This window comes from Saccopteryx bilineata, chromosome 4 (genome assembly GCF_036850765.1).
Source record: "Saccopteryx bilineata isolate mSacBil1 chromosome 4, mSacBil1_pri_phased_curated, whole genome shotgun sequence".
NCBI lineage: Eukaryota > Metazoa > Chordata > Mammalia > Chiroptera > Emballonuridae > Saccopteryx > Saccopteryx bilineata.
This window is the reverse complement of record NC_089493.1, coordinates 76,805,845-76,824,453: the sequence shown is the minus strand read 5'-3', so window position 1 is coordinate 76,824,453 and position 18,609 is coordinate 76,805,845.

The window sequence follows — 18,609 nt, the reverse complement described above, 5'->3', positions numbered from 1 at the left end:
ATCAGAGCCATTCTAGCGTCTGAGGCAGAGGCCACAGAGCCATCCTCAGCACCCCGGCAAACTTTGCTCCAGTGGAGCCTTGGCTGCAGGAGGGAAAGAGAGAGACAGAGAGGAAGGAGAGGGGGAGGGGTGGAGAAGCAGATGGGTGCCTCTCCTGTGTGCCCTGGCCGGGAATCCAACCCGAGACTCCTGCACGCCAGGCCGACGCTCTACCACTGAGCCAACCGGCCAGGGCCTATTTGGGATCTTTTATGGTTCTATACAAACCTGGTGATTTTTTGTTCCATTTCTTTAAAAAATGACATTGGAATTTTGATGGGAATTGCATTAAATTTGTATATTGCTTTAGGTAATATTGCCATTTTAACTGTATTTATTCTTCCTATCCAAGAACATGGGACATTTTTCCATTTCATTATGTCTTTTTCGATTTCCTTTAATAATGCTTTGTAGTTTTCAGTAAATAGATCCTTTACATTCCTTTATGTTTATTCCTAGGTGTTTTTATTTTTGTGTCTGTGTGTTTTGTTTGTTTGTTTGTTTGTTTGTTTTGCAAATGTAAAAGGAATTATTTTTTTAGTTCATTTTCTGAAGTTTCATTGTTGATGTATATGAAAGCAATAGATTTCTGCATATTAATTTTGGATCCTGCAACCTTACTCTATTGCTTTATCATTTCTAATAGTCTTTCTGTGGAGTCTTTAGGGTTTTGTATATATACAGGATCATGTCATATGCAGAAAGTGAAACCTTTACTTCTTCTTTTCCAATATGAATGCCTTTTGTTTCTCTTGTCTGATTGCCCTGGCTAAAATTTCTGGCACTATGTTGAATAAGAATGGAGAGAGTGGGCAGCCTTGTCTTATTCCTGATTTTAGAGGAAAAGCCTTCAGTTTTTCACCATTTAGTATGATCTTAGCTGATGGTTTGTCATATGTGGCCTTTATTATGTTGAGGTATTTTCCTTCTAGACCCATCTTATTGAGTGTTTTAAACATAAAGGGATGTTGTATCTTATCGAATGCCTTCTCTTTATTTATTGATAGAATCATATGATTTTTGTTCTTTGATTTGTTGATATGATGTATTACATTAATCAACTTATGTATGTTGAACCATCCTTGTGCTCCTGGGATGAATTCCATTGGATTGTGATGTATTATTTTTTTAATATGTTGTTGTATTTGATTTGCTAGTATTTTGTTTAGGATTTTTGCATCTGTATTATTTAGAGATATTGGTCTGTAGTTTTCTTTTATTGTTTTGTCCTTGCCAAGTTTGGTATAAGGATTATGTTGGCCTCATAAAATGTATTTGGAAATATTGCTTCTTCTTCAGTATTTTGGAAGACTTTGAGAAGAATAGGAACCAAATCTTCTATGGAATGTTTGGTAGAATTCACTAGTGTAGCTATCTGGTTGTGGACTTTTATTTTGGGGGAGGTTTTTGATAGTTGTTTCTATTTCCTCCCTGTTTTCCATTTCTTTGTGACTCAGTCTAGGAAGATTATATAGTCATAGGAATTTATCCATTTCTTCTAGATTGTTGAATTTGACATATAGTTTTTTATAGTATTCTATAATGATCCTTTGTATATCTATGATATCTGTGTAATTTCTCCTCTTTCATTTTGGATTTTGTTTATATGAGTCCTTTCTCTTTTTTCTTTAGCGAGTCTTGCCAGAGGTTTGTCAGTTTTATTGATCTTTTCTTTGTGTGTGTGTGTGTGTGACAGAGAGAGGGACAGATAAGGACAGACAAGCTGGAAGGGAGAGATGAGAAGCATCAATTCTACATTGCAAAACCTTAGTTGTTCATTGATTGCTTTCTTGTATGTGCCTTGACCTGGGGACTACAGCAGAGTGAGTGACTTCTTGCTCAAGCCAGCAACCTTGGGCTCAAGCCAGTGACCATGAATGGGGTCATGTCTATGATGCCATGCTTAAGCCAGCAACTACATGCTCAAGTTGGTGAGCCTGCACTCAAGCCGGTAACCACGGGGTTTTGAACCTGGATCCTCTGCATCCCAGTTCGATGCTCTATCCATTGAACTACCGCCTGTCAGGCAATTTTATTGATCCTTTCAAAAAATCAGCTCTTTTTTGTATAAATTTTTTCTATAGTTTTTCTGTTTTCTATTTCATTTATTTCTGCTCTAATTTTTACAATTTTATTTCTTCTGCTGGTTTTGGGTTGCCTTTGTTCTTCTTTTTCTAGTTCCTTAAGATGTGATGTTAAGTTGTTTTCGTGAGCTCTTTCATTTCTTTATATAGACCTGTAATGATCTGAACTTCCCTCTTATCACTGCTTTTGCTGCATCCCAGAAATTTTGATATGCCATGTTGTCATTTTCATTTGTCTGTATATATCTTTTGAGCTTTGCTTTTATTTCTTCTTTGACCCAGTCATTTTTTAGAAGTATGTTATTTAATTTCCACATTTTTGTGGGGGTTTTTTTACTTCTTTTTTGCAGTTGAATTCTAATTTCAAAGACTATGTCAGAGAATATGCTTGGTATAATTTGGATCTTTCTGAGTTTGTTGATGTTAGTTTTGGGGCCCAACATATGGTCTATTCTTGAGAATGTTTCATGTACACTGGAGAAAAATGTAATTCTGAAGTTCTGAGATTAAATGTCCTGTATATGTCTATTATGTCCATTTGTTCTAGTGTTTCATTTATTTATTTATTTTTTTTTTCTGAAGTTGGAAATGGAGAGGCAGTAAGGCAGACTCCTGCATGCACCCAACCAGGATCCACCCGGCATGCCCACCAGAAGGTGATGCTCTGCCCATCTGGGGCGCCACTCTGTTGCAACCAGAGCCATTCTAGCGCCTGAGGCAGAGGCTATAGAGCCATCCTCAGCACCCGGCCAACTTTGCTCCAGTGGAGCCTCAGCTGTGGGAGGAGAAGAGAGAGACAGAGATGAAGGAGAGGGGGAGGGGTGGAGAAGCAGATGGGCACTTCTCCTGTGTGCCCTGGTCAGGAATCAAACCCAGGACTCCTGCATGCCAGGCCAACGCTCTACCACTGAGCCAACCAGCCAGGGCCAAGTGTTTCATTTAAGACCAATGTTTCTTTATTAATTTACTGTTTGGATGAAAAATATAGAATCGTTAATGGTACATTGAGATCTCCAAGTATGATTGTATTTTTGTCTGTTTCTTTTTTAGATCTGTTAGTAGATGTCTTATATATTTTGGTGCTTTGTGATTTGGTGCATATATATTTAAAAATGTTATGCCTGATCTGTGGTGGCGCAGTGGATAAAGCATCAACCTGGAAATGCTGAGGTTGCCGGTTCAAAACCCTGAGCTTGCCTGGTCAAGGCACATATGGGAGTTGATGCTTCCTGCTCCTCCCCCCTTCTATCTCTCTCTCTCTCCTCTCTATAATGAATAAATAAAATCTTAAAAAGAAACAAACTCTACAATCTTATTAAAAAAATGTTGTCTTCTTGATACAATGTTTCCTTTCTCATTATGAAATGACCATCTTTGTTTCTGATTTCCTTTGTTGTCTTGAAGTTAGCATTGTTGGATATGAGTATGGCTACACCTGCTTTTCTTTGTATAATATTTACTTGGAGAATTGTTTTCCAACCTTTCACTTTGAATTTACTTTTGTCCTTGCAGCTTAGATGTGTCTCTTGAAGGCAGCATACATTGGGTTTTGCTTTTTAATCTAATCTGCTAGTCTGTGTCTCTTTATTGGTTAGTTCAATCTATTTACACTTAGGGTAATTATTGACACTTGAAGATTTCCTATAGCCATTTTATATATTGCTTTCTGATAGCTCTGTGTCTGATTTGGTTCTTCTCTTTCTGTTTTTCTGTCAGTTGTTTTTGTTTGGTGGTAGTTCATATTTCTGTCCCCTGTTTCTTCTCTTTGTAAGCTATGTGTTTCAGTAGTGACATTTTCATGGGTGGTTACCATTAGGTTATTAAAAGAAAAATAGTCATATTTACAAGAGTCCATTATCTCATGAGTGTTTCTGCACTCTATTCTCCTTTGCTACTGCTCATCTTTATCCTCTACCCTTTTATGTTATTCTTGTTTTACTGTGATCTTGTTGGATCTTTTACTTGTAGTTTTGTTTTGTTTTGTTCTTTGTATCTAGTTGAATAACCCCCTTTAGTATTTCCTGGAGTGGAGATTTTCTGGTGTTAAATTCCCTAAGCATTTTATTTTCTGCCTCCCTTTTTAACCCATCCCATCTTCAGTCCCTTCAGTGGGCGGATCTTTCAGGCACGGCTGCAAGCCCAGCTGAGGTTCCTTATTTGTATTACAGTTGTTCAATTTGTTGAAATTTCAAGGGGAGAGATCAGGAGTATCTCTCATGCCACCATTTCTCTGATCTTGTCTTAAATTTAAGTGAGAGGAGGGATGACGAACTCCTGTATGCACCTTGACTGGGACCTACCCAGCAACTCCCCTCTGGGGCTGATGCTTTGCCCATCTGGGGCCCATGCTTGCAACTGAGCTATTTTTAGCATCTGAAACAGAGGCTCCACAGAGCTATCCTCAACATCTAGGACAATATGCTAGAATCAGTCAAGCCATGGCTGTGGGCAGGGGGGAGAGAGAGATAGAGAGAGAGATGGGGTAGGGGAAGGGGAAGAAAAATAGATGGTCACTTCTCCTGTGTCCCCTGACTAGGAAGAACCTAGACTTCCATATGCCAGGTTGACACTCTACCCCTTAGGCAAATGGCCAGGGCTCCAAAGATATTTTCATAAAGAGATTCAAATAGAAGAAAAGAGTAAAATAAACATGCCACAATACACATGCTAATTATTCAGTAAATGTCTGTAGAATTAAATTTGAAGTTTCCCTGGACATAGTTCAGTTAATTAAAACTGCAAATCATGACCTTGGCTGGTTAGCTCAGTTGGTTAGAGTGTCATCCCCAAACACCAAGTTTGCAGGTTTGATCTCTGGTCAGGGCACATACAGAAGCAACCAACAAATGCACAACTAAGTGGAACAACAAATGAATGCTTCCCTCTTTCTTCATCTCTCTCCCTTCCTCTCTCTATCTCTATAAAATCAATTTTTTAAAACCTGCAAATCATTATTATATCTTTTACTTTTCTACTATAATAATTAAGGAGCACTCACCTTATGCCAGAGACTCTGATGGGTACTTTACATATATTATCTAACTGAGTCTTTATAAGCTATGGCAAGTTTGTGCTATTGCTATCATCCCATTTTATAGATGAGTACCTTTCAATGTAATGTTGCAAAAATACAGCTATCAACAGGCAAAACCAGGCTTATACACAGGTCTCTGATGCCAAAGATTGTGCTTTAAATAACTCTCCTTTAAAGCCTTCTCTTTGAAGAATTTAGTGGAAAGAACATTGAATATAGAGTCAGAAGACTTTAATACAAGCCTCATATCCATGATTATGTGCTATGTAATCTTGGCAAGTCATATAAACTCCGTTTATTATTTGTAAAATGAGGATAATAATGTCTTCCCTGGTTGTTCTGAGACTCATAAGACTTTTGCTTAAAAATGGCAGGTTGAACATGTCTTTACCTATGCTTTTGCTCCAAATCTGCTAAAACAACAGTAATATGACTTTTTTAAAAGCATAAACCTACAAGTTCAATGTGAATAGAGAGTTACTACAGCAATAACATTTTTAGAAACCAGAAAGCATACGAATGGTAATAATTGACTAAACAGACCCAAGAAAGTTGAATTCAACCGCAGCAAAGGGGAAAGTTGAGAAGCAATTGGATTTGCACAGAGAACTCACAAAATATTTAGAAATTGACACACCAGATATTTTTAGAAATGGACACAGAATAGAAAACAGGATTGTTTGAAAATCCATTTAAAAAGCAGTTTCCTTCCTCAACTCTGTGCAGCTAAAAGACTTCTCCACCCCATCAGAAGTCTTGAGAATGATTCTTTGAAAGAGCAAAACAGAGTTTCTGAATTGGGTGGGGTGAAATGATGTTCATGAGAAATTTAAGAAATTTCATACTTCTAATATAAAACCTAGAGACCAATCAAACAAAAAACAAAAATAGGCAACTTAGAAGATGGAAAGATTAAGCAGAAAAAAGAAAAATTTCAAAAAGGAAATTATTAGAAAATATCTTAATAGAGATAAGAGAAGATATGACATCCTTTAAATAAGGAATGTGATTTAGGGGGAAAAAACCCATTTAGAGAATTAATTTTTTCATAAATATATAATGAAATAGGACAAATGAAACATAAAACCGGGTAAAAATATGGGGTAAAAGGTAAAGGGCAGGAAATTATCAAAAGCATAATTCAAGAAAATTTCTATATTGAAGAACAGGAATTTCCAAATTTAGTGGGCCTACCAAGTGTCCAGCACGATGAAAGAAACAAATTCACACTATGACACACCACTGTTACACTGAACTGCTCAGCAGCAACACAGGAATCAAGATGGTAAGTAGAGCAATATACAGTAAATTGTGAAGAAAATGATTTTTAATCTAGAATTCTATATCCAAATAAAATATCAGTTAGGTAAAAGACATTTTAAACATGCAAGATCTCTCACTAATTTAACTTTCTGCACTCCTCCTCAGGAAGCTATTAAAGGATGAACTCTCCAAAAATGTGAGACCAGGCCCTGGCTGGTTAGCACAGTGGTAGAACATCAGCCTGCAATGTGGATTCCCAGTCAGGGCAGGCTGATGAAACAAGTCCCAGTTGGTTGCTTCTCCTATGTTCTGGGTTGGATTCCCAGTCAGGGCACATAGGAGAAGCAACCAACTGCTTCTCCACCCCTCCACCTACCCTTTTCTCTCTCTCTCTCTCTCTCTCTCACCCTCCTACAGCCATGGCTCAGTTGGAGCAAGTTGGCCCTGGGCACTGAGGATGGCTCCGTGACCTTGTCTCAGGAGGTAAAATAGCTCGATGGCCAAACAATAAATCAACACCCCAGATGGGCAGAGCATTGCCTCTAGGGGGTTTGTCAGGTAGATCCCTGTCAGGGTGCATGCAGGAATCTGTTTCTTTGCCTCCCCACCTCTCACTTTAAAAAAAAAATTAAAAAATTAAAAAAAAATGTAAAGAATTGTGAGAACAAACCAAGAAATAGAAACACCTAGTAGATTGTGTTATGTGTTCAAAATATTGCCTGCCTGCCTACTTGACTTGAGGAGGCAAACACACAATACAAAATATAAATGATGTATTACAGAACTGTACACCTGAAACCTATACAATTTTATTAACCAATGTCACCCCCAATAAATTTAATTTTAAAAAAAATATTGCCTGCCCTCTCTATCAAGCCTAAAATTTCCATCCACTGACATCAAACTTGGCCATTGATTTGCTTTGAATAAAATGTAAGTGGAAATAGTGAGTATCATTACTCTTGTTTTCCCAAAAGATTGGCATGGCCCAGATGAAGATTGTTCCTGGGTCCTTGATTCTTACAACACAGAGCAAAACTATAGCCAATTCAGAAAGTATATCTAATGACAGTGAGAAAGAAATCTTTTTTTATTATAAGCCACTGAAATTTTGGAGTCATTACTGCAAGGGAGAGAGAAGGAGAAGTATCAAAAGCTAACTAATATATGTAGGGTCCTGGAAATGAGTCTTAACAAAAGAAAGAGAACAATGATGAAGTTTGATCCCAGAATGACAGCTGTGAAGCTGTCATTCCAGGAGAATCAAAGTCAAAGTGGAGAAAATTAGGAGGCTCTCCAATGTTTGAAAGATGATAGAATTGATAGATTACTTAATGTGTCTGACTGTATTATGAAGAAATACACATTGGGGGGAGAATTTGATTATGTTAGTGATAATTATATTAAAACAAAGTAGGTAAAAAATAAAAGGAAAATATTTATTAATTTCAGGGAAAATGAAATGGAAAGGTAATTGTAGTACAGTGGTAGTCAACCTGGTCTCTACTGCCTACTAGTGGGCATTCCAGCTTTCATGGTGGGCAGTAACGGAGCAACCAAAGTATAAATAAAAAGATAGATTTAACTATAGTAAGTTGTTTTAGAAAGATATATTCTGCCAAACTTAGCAAAAATCTGACATAAAGTACTTGGTAAGTAATTATTATTATATGCTTTAACTTGCTGTAACTCTGCTTTATAAATTTTATAAAATAAAGTTACTTCCCTACTTTATAAATCACCATTACTGTGGAACTGGTGGGCAGTTAGAAAATTTTACTACTAACAGAGATACAAAAGCGGGCAGTAGGTATAAAAAGGTTGACAACCCCTATTGTAGTATATAAACATTTACATAGTCACAATAATATAAATATTTAATTTAACCACATTATGATATAACTATATTGAAAGAATACATTTAAAAAAGTGTATACATGTCTAATTCAATGGGCTGGTGGTTGAGGTAGTTGAAAGAATATATCTTTCATAAATAACCCCTATTATTTTGTTTTTAATAATTTTATTTGTTTAATGGGCGACATCAATAAATCAGGATACATATATTCAAAGATAACATGTCCAGGTTATCTTGTCGTTCAATTATGTTGCATACCCATCACCCAAAGTCAGATTGTCCTCTGTCACCTTCTATCTAGTTTTCTTTGTGCCCCTCCCCTCCCCTTTTCCCTCTCCCTTTCCCCCTCCCCCCCGTAACCACCACACGCTTATCAATGTCTCTTAGTCTCACTTTTATGTCCCACCTATGTATGGAATAATTTAGTTCCTGTTTTTTTCTGAATTACTTATTTCACTTCGTATAATGTTATCAAGATCCCACCATTTTGCTGTAAATGATCCAATGTCATCATTTCTTATGGCTGAGTAGTATTCCATAGTGTATATATGCCACATCTTCTTTATCCAGTCATCTATTGACGGGCTTTTTGGTTGTTTCCATGTCCTGGCCACTGTGAACAGTGCTGCAATAAACATGGGGCTGCATGTGTCTTTACGTATCAATGTTTCTGAGTTTTTGGAGTATATACCCAGTAGAGGGATTGCTGGGTCATAAGGTAGTTCTATTTTCAGTTTTTTGAGGAACCACCATACTTTCTTCCATAATGGTTGTACTACTTTACATTCCCACCAACAGTGTATGAGGGTTCCTTTTTCTCCACAGCCTCTCCAACATTTGCTATTACCTGTCTTGTTAATAATAGCTAATCTAACAGGTGTGAGGTGGTATCTCATTGCAGTTTTGATTTGCATTTCTCTAATAACTAATGAAGATGAGCATCTTTTCATATATCTGTTGGCCATTTGTATTTCTTCCTGGGAGAAGTGTCTGTTCATGTCTCTTCCCATTTTTTTTATTGGATTGTTTGTTTGTGGTTGAGTTTTATGAGTTCTTTGTATATTTTGGATATTAGGCCCTTATCTGAGCCGTTGTTTGAAAATATCATTTCCCGTTTAAAATGATTAATTTTAATTTTAACAGTTGGCTGTCTGTTTATTTTGTTATCAGTTTCTCTTGCTGAGCAAAAACTTCTTAGTCTGATGTAGTCCCATTCATTAATTTTTGCCTTCACTTCTCTTGCCTTTGGAGTCAAATTCATAAAATGCTCTTTAAAACCCAGGTCCATGAGTTTAGTACCTATGTCTTCTTCTATGTACTTTATTGTTTCAGGTCTTATGTTTAGATCTCTGATCCATTTTGAGTTAATTTTAGTACAGGGGGACAAACTGTAGTCCAGTTTCATTCTTTTGCATGTGGCTTTCCAGTTTTCCCAGCACCATTTATTGAAGAGGCTTTCTTTTCTCCATTGTGTGTTGTTGGCGCCTTTATCAAAAATTATTTGACTATATATATGTGGTTTTATTTCTGGGTTTTCTATTCTGTTCCATTGGTCTGAGTGTCTATTTTTCTGCCAATACCATGCTATTTTGATTGTCGTGGCCCTATAATATAGTTTGAAGTCAGGTATTGTAATGCCCCCAGCTTCATTCTTTTTCTTTAGGATTGCTTTGGCTATTCACCCCTATTATTTTTTAAATCAAGAAATAGCAACATAAATATATAAAGATATTGAGACAAATGCCAAAAGATGCAGCTAAGATAGTTGCCTCTGTCTGAGGAAGGTGAGAAAATTGGGGTTTAGGAAATCACTGTTTTCTGTAATAGGCCTTATAGAGAACTATTTGACTCCTAAACTATGTGCATGTTTCACTTTGATAAAAAATAAATAAACAATAAACTTTAACATTACAGCACAGGGGCAGCTTGAGGCTTACGAACTCAAAAGATACTCAAAGAAAATTAATATAGTGAGCTAATGCAGCATACATTTACACACCAAAAGAAATAAAAGAAGAAGAAGGAAGAAAGAAAGAAAAATGTAAAAGAAGAGGAGAGAGTTTGAAAGCATTTGTAAAGTATAAAACACTGGGAACATTTACGATGACTGGAAACAAGTTAGAAGACTGAGCAGCATGGAAGCAGGAGAACATAATAGGTAAGAATACAGGCTTGTCTGACTGGGTGGTGGCGCAGTGGATAGAGTGTCGGGCTGGGATGTGGAGGACCCAGGTTCGAGTCCCTGAGGTTGCCAGCTTGAGTGCAGGCTCATCTGGTTTGAGCAGAGCTCACCAGCTTGGACCCAGGGTCGCATGCTCTAATAAGGGGTTACTCGGTCTGCTGAAGGCCCACAGTCAAGGCACATATGAGAAAGCAGTCAATGAACAACTAAGGTGTCACAACAAGAAACTGATAATTGATGCTTCTCATCTCTCTGTTCCTGTCTGTCTGTCCCTATCTATCCCTCTCTCTGTCTCTGTGTAAAAAAAAAAAAAAAAAAAGAACATGGGCTCTAGGTTCAGGTAGCACAGGTTTCAAATTCTTGCTCTGCTATGTACTACCTGTGTGACTTTGGGAATATTGCTAAACCTCGGCCTAGCTTTTGTAAAACAGAGATAATAATGACCCCTCTATTACAGAGATGCTGTGAGAATAAAATGAGATAAACCCAGAAAGAAAACATAGGAAAAGCTTTAACTAATATTAATCTCTTTTATACCCTCATCTTCTCCATGGATTAGTCAACATTCAATGGATGCTAAATGCAATCAGTAGAAGGGGAAATATAAAGCAAAATTCTGAGATGATATATAAACTGGAGAACCAGCCTCTGAATCATTGAAAACTGTGCATTGTGCTTGCTTCAGCAGCAGTAATTGGCAAACAAATTGCTTTAGAACTACAGCTGTTTCTTGCCTTTCTCTGTTCCTTTCCATTTTCTTTTCCTCCTTCATTTCTAAACATTGTCATTTCCATCATCTTTTAATGCACACTGAGCATCTCATTCATTCAGCAAACGTTAATTGAATGCCAAATGCACTTCTTTTAGTCTCTGATTCCCATGTGCTCAGCTTATCTACCTACATAATTTAGACAAAAGGTTAAGATTGTAAATACAGAAGGAGATTTTCTCTGCAACAAGAAGTTGCTATGATTGACGGTAGGTAGGGAGGATTATTAATCCAAGAGCAACCACAAAGTCACTAGACCAGCGTTCAACTCTCATAGACTGGTGCAATTCTGCACCACTGCAATTGGTGCAATTCTGATTCCAAAAGCCATTCTACCTCCCTAATCTGATAATCACAAAACATGATTTTTAAATTAGATTTTTATGTCTAGATTTTAAGCCTAGTTCTTTCTAGCATGCTAGGAAGCAGGTTTTTTAAGGACGTGAGAGAGAAAAGGAAAACTTCCAATCTCTTTATTTCCAGGAGAAACCTAGGATTTCTGTATAAACTATAGGATTCTTCTTCTTCTCCTTCTCCTTCTCCTTCTCCTTCTCCTTCTCCTTCTCCTTCTCCTTCTCCTTCTCCTTCTCCTTCTCCTTCTCCTTCTCCTTCTCCTTCTCCTTCTCCTTCTCCTTCTCCTTCTCCTTCTCCTTCTTCTTCTTCTTCTTCTTCTTCTTCTTCTTCTTCTTCTTCTTCTTCCTTCTTTCCATTACTCAAAGATGTTGCCAGGGCTGACATAGGCACTCTTAAGAGCCATCATTCCTTCATTGAGAGAATGTCTAGAAGTTTAATGATGCTTTCTGTGACTCAAAGTGTAGAAGACAAAAGAAACTACTTACTGCCTCACTCCCTCATAGACATCGTGATGTTCTTTTCTACAACCCCTTTCCAATTTTTCTTTCCTCTTTCATATCCATACAGGTGGGCCCACTGGACTAAGAGTTTCCACCCAACCCTATGACCATCCTGACCAGTCTTGACCCCAACATCCAGTCTAATTTGCCATTGATGCTATGGTTCTAATCTCATGGTGTAATTCTGACACAGAATTCTGTCCAGTTTCTGAGATCTGACTCCTTTCTGGTCCCTTTAATTGGTTCCCTTGCTTTGATACACTAAAAAATCATTTTCTCTTAGAAAGGGTCTAATATGTTTTTACGAGCTCTGCATTCCAGATTCTGCTTTCTGCAAATTCAAACATCAGCCTGTCTATCGAGATTTCTGAATAGTCCCTCTCCTACATTACCCAGCACTGTGCTGTCTACCTTAGAAAAAATTCTCTAATTCCTAATTATTCTTTATTCATGTCAAATACTTCCCTAAGGTCCCCTCCTTCCCCTATTTTCATGCCCATCTGATGTGTACCAGTGAGGCAGGATTTCCTTCCGAGAAACTACAGTTGGGTCCACCTTGTACCTGTCTTGACCCAGTGTACCTTGTCCACTTATATTTAATTGAAACATGCTGGCCCTGTTCTAACATAAGACCGTCATCCAACCAACTTACTTGGAAGGATGTGATTCTCATAAGGAAATAGGAAGTCTGAACTTTAAGATCAAGGCAGCTTGTGCATGTATGACTCGTTACTATGAGGGAGAAACAAATTTTCCTCTACCCTCAGGGTTCTTCTGGCTTGTCCGATAATCCAATAGACATGAGACAGATTAACAACTAAAAATAACCAAATGTAATAGATATTTATGTATGGGAACCCTGCATACATGAGAGAGAAACCCTACATGCACAAGAAGTACAGAGGTAAAAAGGAGGATTGAGCCCTGGCCGGTTGGCTCAGCGGTAGAGCGTCGGCCTGGCGTGCGGGGGACCCTGGTTCGATTCCCGGCCAGGGCACATAGGAGAAGCGCCCATTTGTTTCTCCACCCCCGCCCTCTCCTTCCTCTCTGTCTCTCTCTTCCCCTTTCGCAGCCAAGGCTTCATTGGAGCAGAGATGGCCCGGGCGCTGGGGATGGCTCCTTGGCCTCTGCCCCAGGCGCTAGAGTGGCTCTGGTCGCGGCAGAGCGTCGCCTGGGAGGGGCAGAGCATCGCCCCCTGGTGGGCAGAGCGTCGCCCCTGGTGGGCGTGTGGGTGGATCCCGGTTGGGCGCATGCGGGAGTCTGTCTGACTGTCTCTCCCCGTTTCCAGCTTCAGAAAAATACAAAAAAAAAAAAAAAAAAAAAAAAGGAGGATTGACCTATATAAAACATTCTCAGATAGGGATGAGGTAATACACCTTGGGGGCTTCAAAGGGTCATTGCAGGATGATAAGAGCAGGTGTTTAGTAAATAAAAGTTTTCCCTGTCATACAGGTGAGTCAAGAAGGTGATCAGTGAGAATCTCTTATTAAGGGCAATCCCTCTAATTCAAGTTCTTCTAGGTAGTTAAAGAGAGAAGCAGAGGTTTCTCTTGAGTCTGAAGCAAAAATTGCCTTTAGCCTCAAAGCATATCTTGGGGTGACTAGTTTTGAATCCCCACAATACCTTTCCTTACTCTATAAAAAAGCAGACATCTGCCTATTTCCCTACGTTTGTCTCACTAACTGGGTTTAAAAGGACATTGCGCTAAATAGAATATTTCATTCTATTGGATAAAATTTTAGGAAAATATAAGATTTTGCATTCTGGGGTATAATAATGACACGTACTATATGCGAGGCACTGTACTAAGTACTTCATAAATCTAACTCATCTAATCATCACAACTACCCAATAAAGTAGGTGCTGTTATTCCCACTTCACAAATGAGAAAAAAATTTAAGATTTTATTTACTAATTTTAAATTAAAAGAAAAATTTTTTTTTGTATTTTTCCAAACTTAGAAGCAGGGAGGCAGTCAGACAGACTCCCACATGTGCTCGACCAGGATCCACCTGGCATGCCCACCAGGGGGTGATGATCTGCCCATCTGAGGCGTTGCCCTGTTGCAACCAGAGCCATTCTAGCACCTGAGGTGGAGGCCATGGAGCCATCCTCAGCGCCTGGGCCAACTTTGCTCCAATGGAGCCTTGGCTGTGGGAGGGGAAGAGAGAGATAGAGAGGAAGGAGAGGGGGAAGGGTGGATAAGCAGATAGACACTTCTCTTGTGTGCTCGGATCAGGAATCAAACCTGGGACTTCCACACACTGGGCCGATGCTCTACTGCTGAGCCAACCGGCCAGGGCCCATTTATTGATTTTAAAAAGAGGAGAGAGAGAGAGAAGGGCAAGAGGGAGGGAGGAGCGGGAAGCATCAACTCACAGTTGCTTCTGGTATGTGCCTTGACTGGGCAAGCCCTGGAGATCAAATTGGTGACCTCAGCATTCCAGGTCAGACACCTTAACCACTGCACCATTGTGATAGGTGCCATGGAATTACAAAAATTGTTAACATTAGTATTTTAAGAGGAAAAGTCAGTCCTCCCCTTACTTCCCCTTTCTGAAGAGAAAAAAAAAACCCTAAAGAGAGAGATTAAAGGGGCAAAAATTAGTAACTAATCACAGTTTAACTATAGTCCTGGAATGACTGAGGCCACTACTTGCTATACAGAACAAAGAAGGTAAAACTTATCTGAAAACTTCCTCTTCCCTTTCCTTAAAAGCCTTTAGAAGACAATGTTTACTTATCTTAATTGAAAATTCTTTTTTTTTTTTTTTTTTCATTTTTCTGAAGCTGGAAACGGGGAGAGACAGTCAGACAGACTCCCGCATGCGCCCGACCGGGATCCACCCGGCACGCCCACCAGGGGCGACGCTCTGCCCACCAGGGGGCGATGCTCTGCCCATCCTGGGCGTCGCCATGTTGCGACCAGAGCCACTCTAGCGCCTGGGGCAGAGGCCACAGAGCCATCCCCAGCGCCCGGGCCATCTTTGCTCCAATGGAGCCTTGGCTGCAGGAGGAGAAGAGAGAGACAGAGAGGGAAAGCGCAGCGGAGGGGTGGAGAAGCAAATGGGCGCTTCTCCTGTGTGCCCTGGCCGGGAATCGAACCCGGGTCCTCCGCACGCTAGGCCGACGCTCTACCGCTGTTAAAAATTCTTACATTGATTCTAACTCTTCCTTCCCTCCTAGAGTCCTGAGAGTGATGTTTACCTCTAGACAAAGAGATCATGAGCCCACTCCCCTTGCTTGAAAAACCTGTATTCTGTAACATTTTATATGCTTTCTAATAATCATCCTTCTGAAATTCTTTATATGTATAAAACTTGTAAATTAGGCAAGCAGGGACTAATTTATTAGGTTTCCTAATAAGCTAGCCCCAACACTTTTAGCAAAGGTAATTTCGTTTAGCTTCTCTCCTTATCCTAAGCTAAACATTTCATTGTGGCGACAGGGCTGGGTGGTAGACCCTAGAAAATTTGGAAATGTCTTTGCCGGGTATGTAAAACATTTATCCCTGTTGTGTTATCTTGTGGTCTTGATATGTAGGAATGCTTTTTCCATTTAATAGATCCTATAGATAAATATTGTAAGCTTGTTAGTAATTGACTATTGTACCATGCTCCCCCTCCTTACCCACCCCAACCAGTACTTGATTTTGTATTAAAGAAGGCTTAGAACTGTATGAGAGCCTATATGATTTGGGACCATGCCCCAAGTAGCTAGCCGGCTAATTAATAAACTCCCAAAATTTCTTCTGTATCCTGCCTTGGTGTCTCTATGTAACCCACAGATTAAAGTATTGTATAATACTTTACAACATCACCACAGGTCAGGCAAATGAGAAAATTAAAGCACAGATAGGTTAAGTAATTTACCAAAGGTCACACAGCTAGTAGAACTCAGTGTGATTTTGTAAGATCACTAAACTATATTGCCTCAAGAAAACTAAGAGAGGTCAAGAAGGGACTCTTTAGATGCTCCTGCAAAATGCACTCTATAGTCCTTAAAGAAAGCTCAGAGTGATTAATTTCTTTTAATCAAACAACTCCTAGTACATTTGACTCCATCTTCATAATACATTTGCTAATATAATCAGGAAAGCAGCCAAGTACTAATAAAATGTGTTTTCTATTTATTAAACAATACTATAAAATTCTAATGAAAACCCCTATTGTAATTCAGACTTGAGGTTTTTTTGTTGGTATTCAGAAACTGGTCCAGCTGTTTCTCCAGCTGCCTGGTAATTTGACAGGAACAAAATCAGTGAATCAGTTCAAATTCTAAATTTTGAAAAGGACAATGCATTTCTTTTTTGTCTTCCTAAGACACCTACATTTAAATAACAATGCAAATCAACCAGGCACTGTGTGAGAAAATTTACATAATTGGTGTTGGGGTTTAATACAGAAGCAAAAGTGGGTTAGAAATTGATGAGACTGATAGAGCTGATTATTCTATCCATCTTAGCATCTTTTCAAGCCCTTTTATAATGGAGACATTAAATTACTGTGCATATCTCCTTTCAGTCTAGCTATATTATTAAGGCTTAATTAGGTTAAAGAAATAAAATGCAACCATAAGGTTTTGCATGTTTGAACTTTGCCTTTTTGTTTAGAACATGTATGGCAAAACATGCACCCATTGCTGCAAAGATTTCATGCCATTCAGCATTTCTCTGTGACCCATTTGCTCACAAAATCTTCTGCATCTGTTGTACTAAACAGCCAGTTTATTCACCGGAAGGCTAATGTAGATAATTCAAACAAAATTTTAAGAAGGAGAACATTTGTGGTAAATGTTGCCTATATTCTTCATAGATTTTAGCTATTCTATTGTAGCAGGAAATGGCCACAAATGGGGGATAATAGATGATTGGACAACTTGATAGAGGAAGAAGACTTTATTAGTAGTCAGCGGAGCACATGGAGTTAGTAGCACTAAAACACGAGCTCAACAAAGTTAGTTTTCCTGAGTCTAATACACCTTTACAGCTTTAGTTTTCATGTGACAAGTGCCTGATTTCTTTGACTTCTTTGTCTGCATACCTATATGACTTTTGTGTCTCCCGGTGGGGAGGGGGTAAGAGAGGAGGTTTGGACCGTCTGTCCTTGACTATTCACATATCCCATTCTTCTTGCTGGCGCTGCAAGTTTATTTCAGGGAACTGATAAAAGGGGCTGCAGTTGTGATTTGTTACTTTTCAAACTTTCTCAGTCAGCCCTTCCTCCCTCAGTCCAAAACTCTGAGGTCACTGGTTTGTGCATAAGATCACAGACATTGCAGGCCCCCCTCTCCTGCATTTTTCCGGTTTCTCCCCTCTCACTGTGTGTTGAAAAAACACTTTTTTGTGTGTGTGTGTATTTTTGTGAAGTTGGAAACGGGGAGGCAGTCAGACAGACTCCTGCATGTGCCCAACCGGGATCCACTGGGCACGCCCACCAGGGGGCGATGCTCTGTCCATCTGGGGTATTGCTCTGTTGCAACGAGAGCCATTCTAGTGCCTGAGGCAGAGGCCATAGAGCCATCCTCAGTTCTCCGGGCCAACTTTGGCTGCGGGAGGGGAAGAGAGAAACAGAGAGGAAGGAGAGGGGGAGGGGTGAAGAAGCAGATGGGTGCTTCTCCTGTGTGCCCTGGCCAGGAATTGAACCCGGGACTCCTCCACACCAGGCCAACGCTCTACCACTGAGCCAACTGGCCAGGGCCGAGAAAAACACTTTTAATCAAAGATAATTGTTTGCAAGGATAAGAAACCTACCCAGACTAACTACTTCAAGCACAAGGGAGTGATGTTTATTGAAAAGATAGAGGACTATCTTTAGGAACCAAAGCTGGCAAGACAGTCAGGTCTTGGCATGGCATTCATATGCCAAGGGACTTGACACGGAACATGAAAGTTAGAAACTAAAAGTATTCTCTTGACCTATTCTAGACTAAATAATATCTTCTTTTTCTCTGAAGACTAGCTTTCTATGCTTCAGTATCCCCTTGGTAGAAAATGACAGTTCAGCCTGACTGTGGTGGCACAGTAGATGGAGCGTCAACCTGGAATATTGAGGTGGTTGATTTGAAACCTCAGGCTCACCTCATCAAGGCACAATATGAGAAGCAACTACTACAAGTTGATGCTTCTTGCTCCCTCTTTTCTTTCTCTCTCTATCTTCTCTCTAAAATCAATAAATACTACACACACACACACACACACACACACACACACACACACACATATATATATATAATGACAGTCTAACCCCAGCTCTGTATCACCTATAGCTCCAGTGCCCAAGACAAACTAACCAAAGACTCTGCATCCATATTCCAAATATACAGGAGAGGGAATGTAATTAGTTCAGCTTAGGTTTCGGTGTCTTCCTCTCATCCAATCAGCTGTGGCTAGGGGAGCAGCATCATATGAACACTGGGTTGTTCCCTCATTTCGTAAATGGAACCAGAAGGCATTCGAAAGGATTCGCTATAACATATTGTTACCATTCTTTAGAATTAGATGATGAACTACAGATGTGTTAGTATT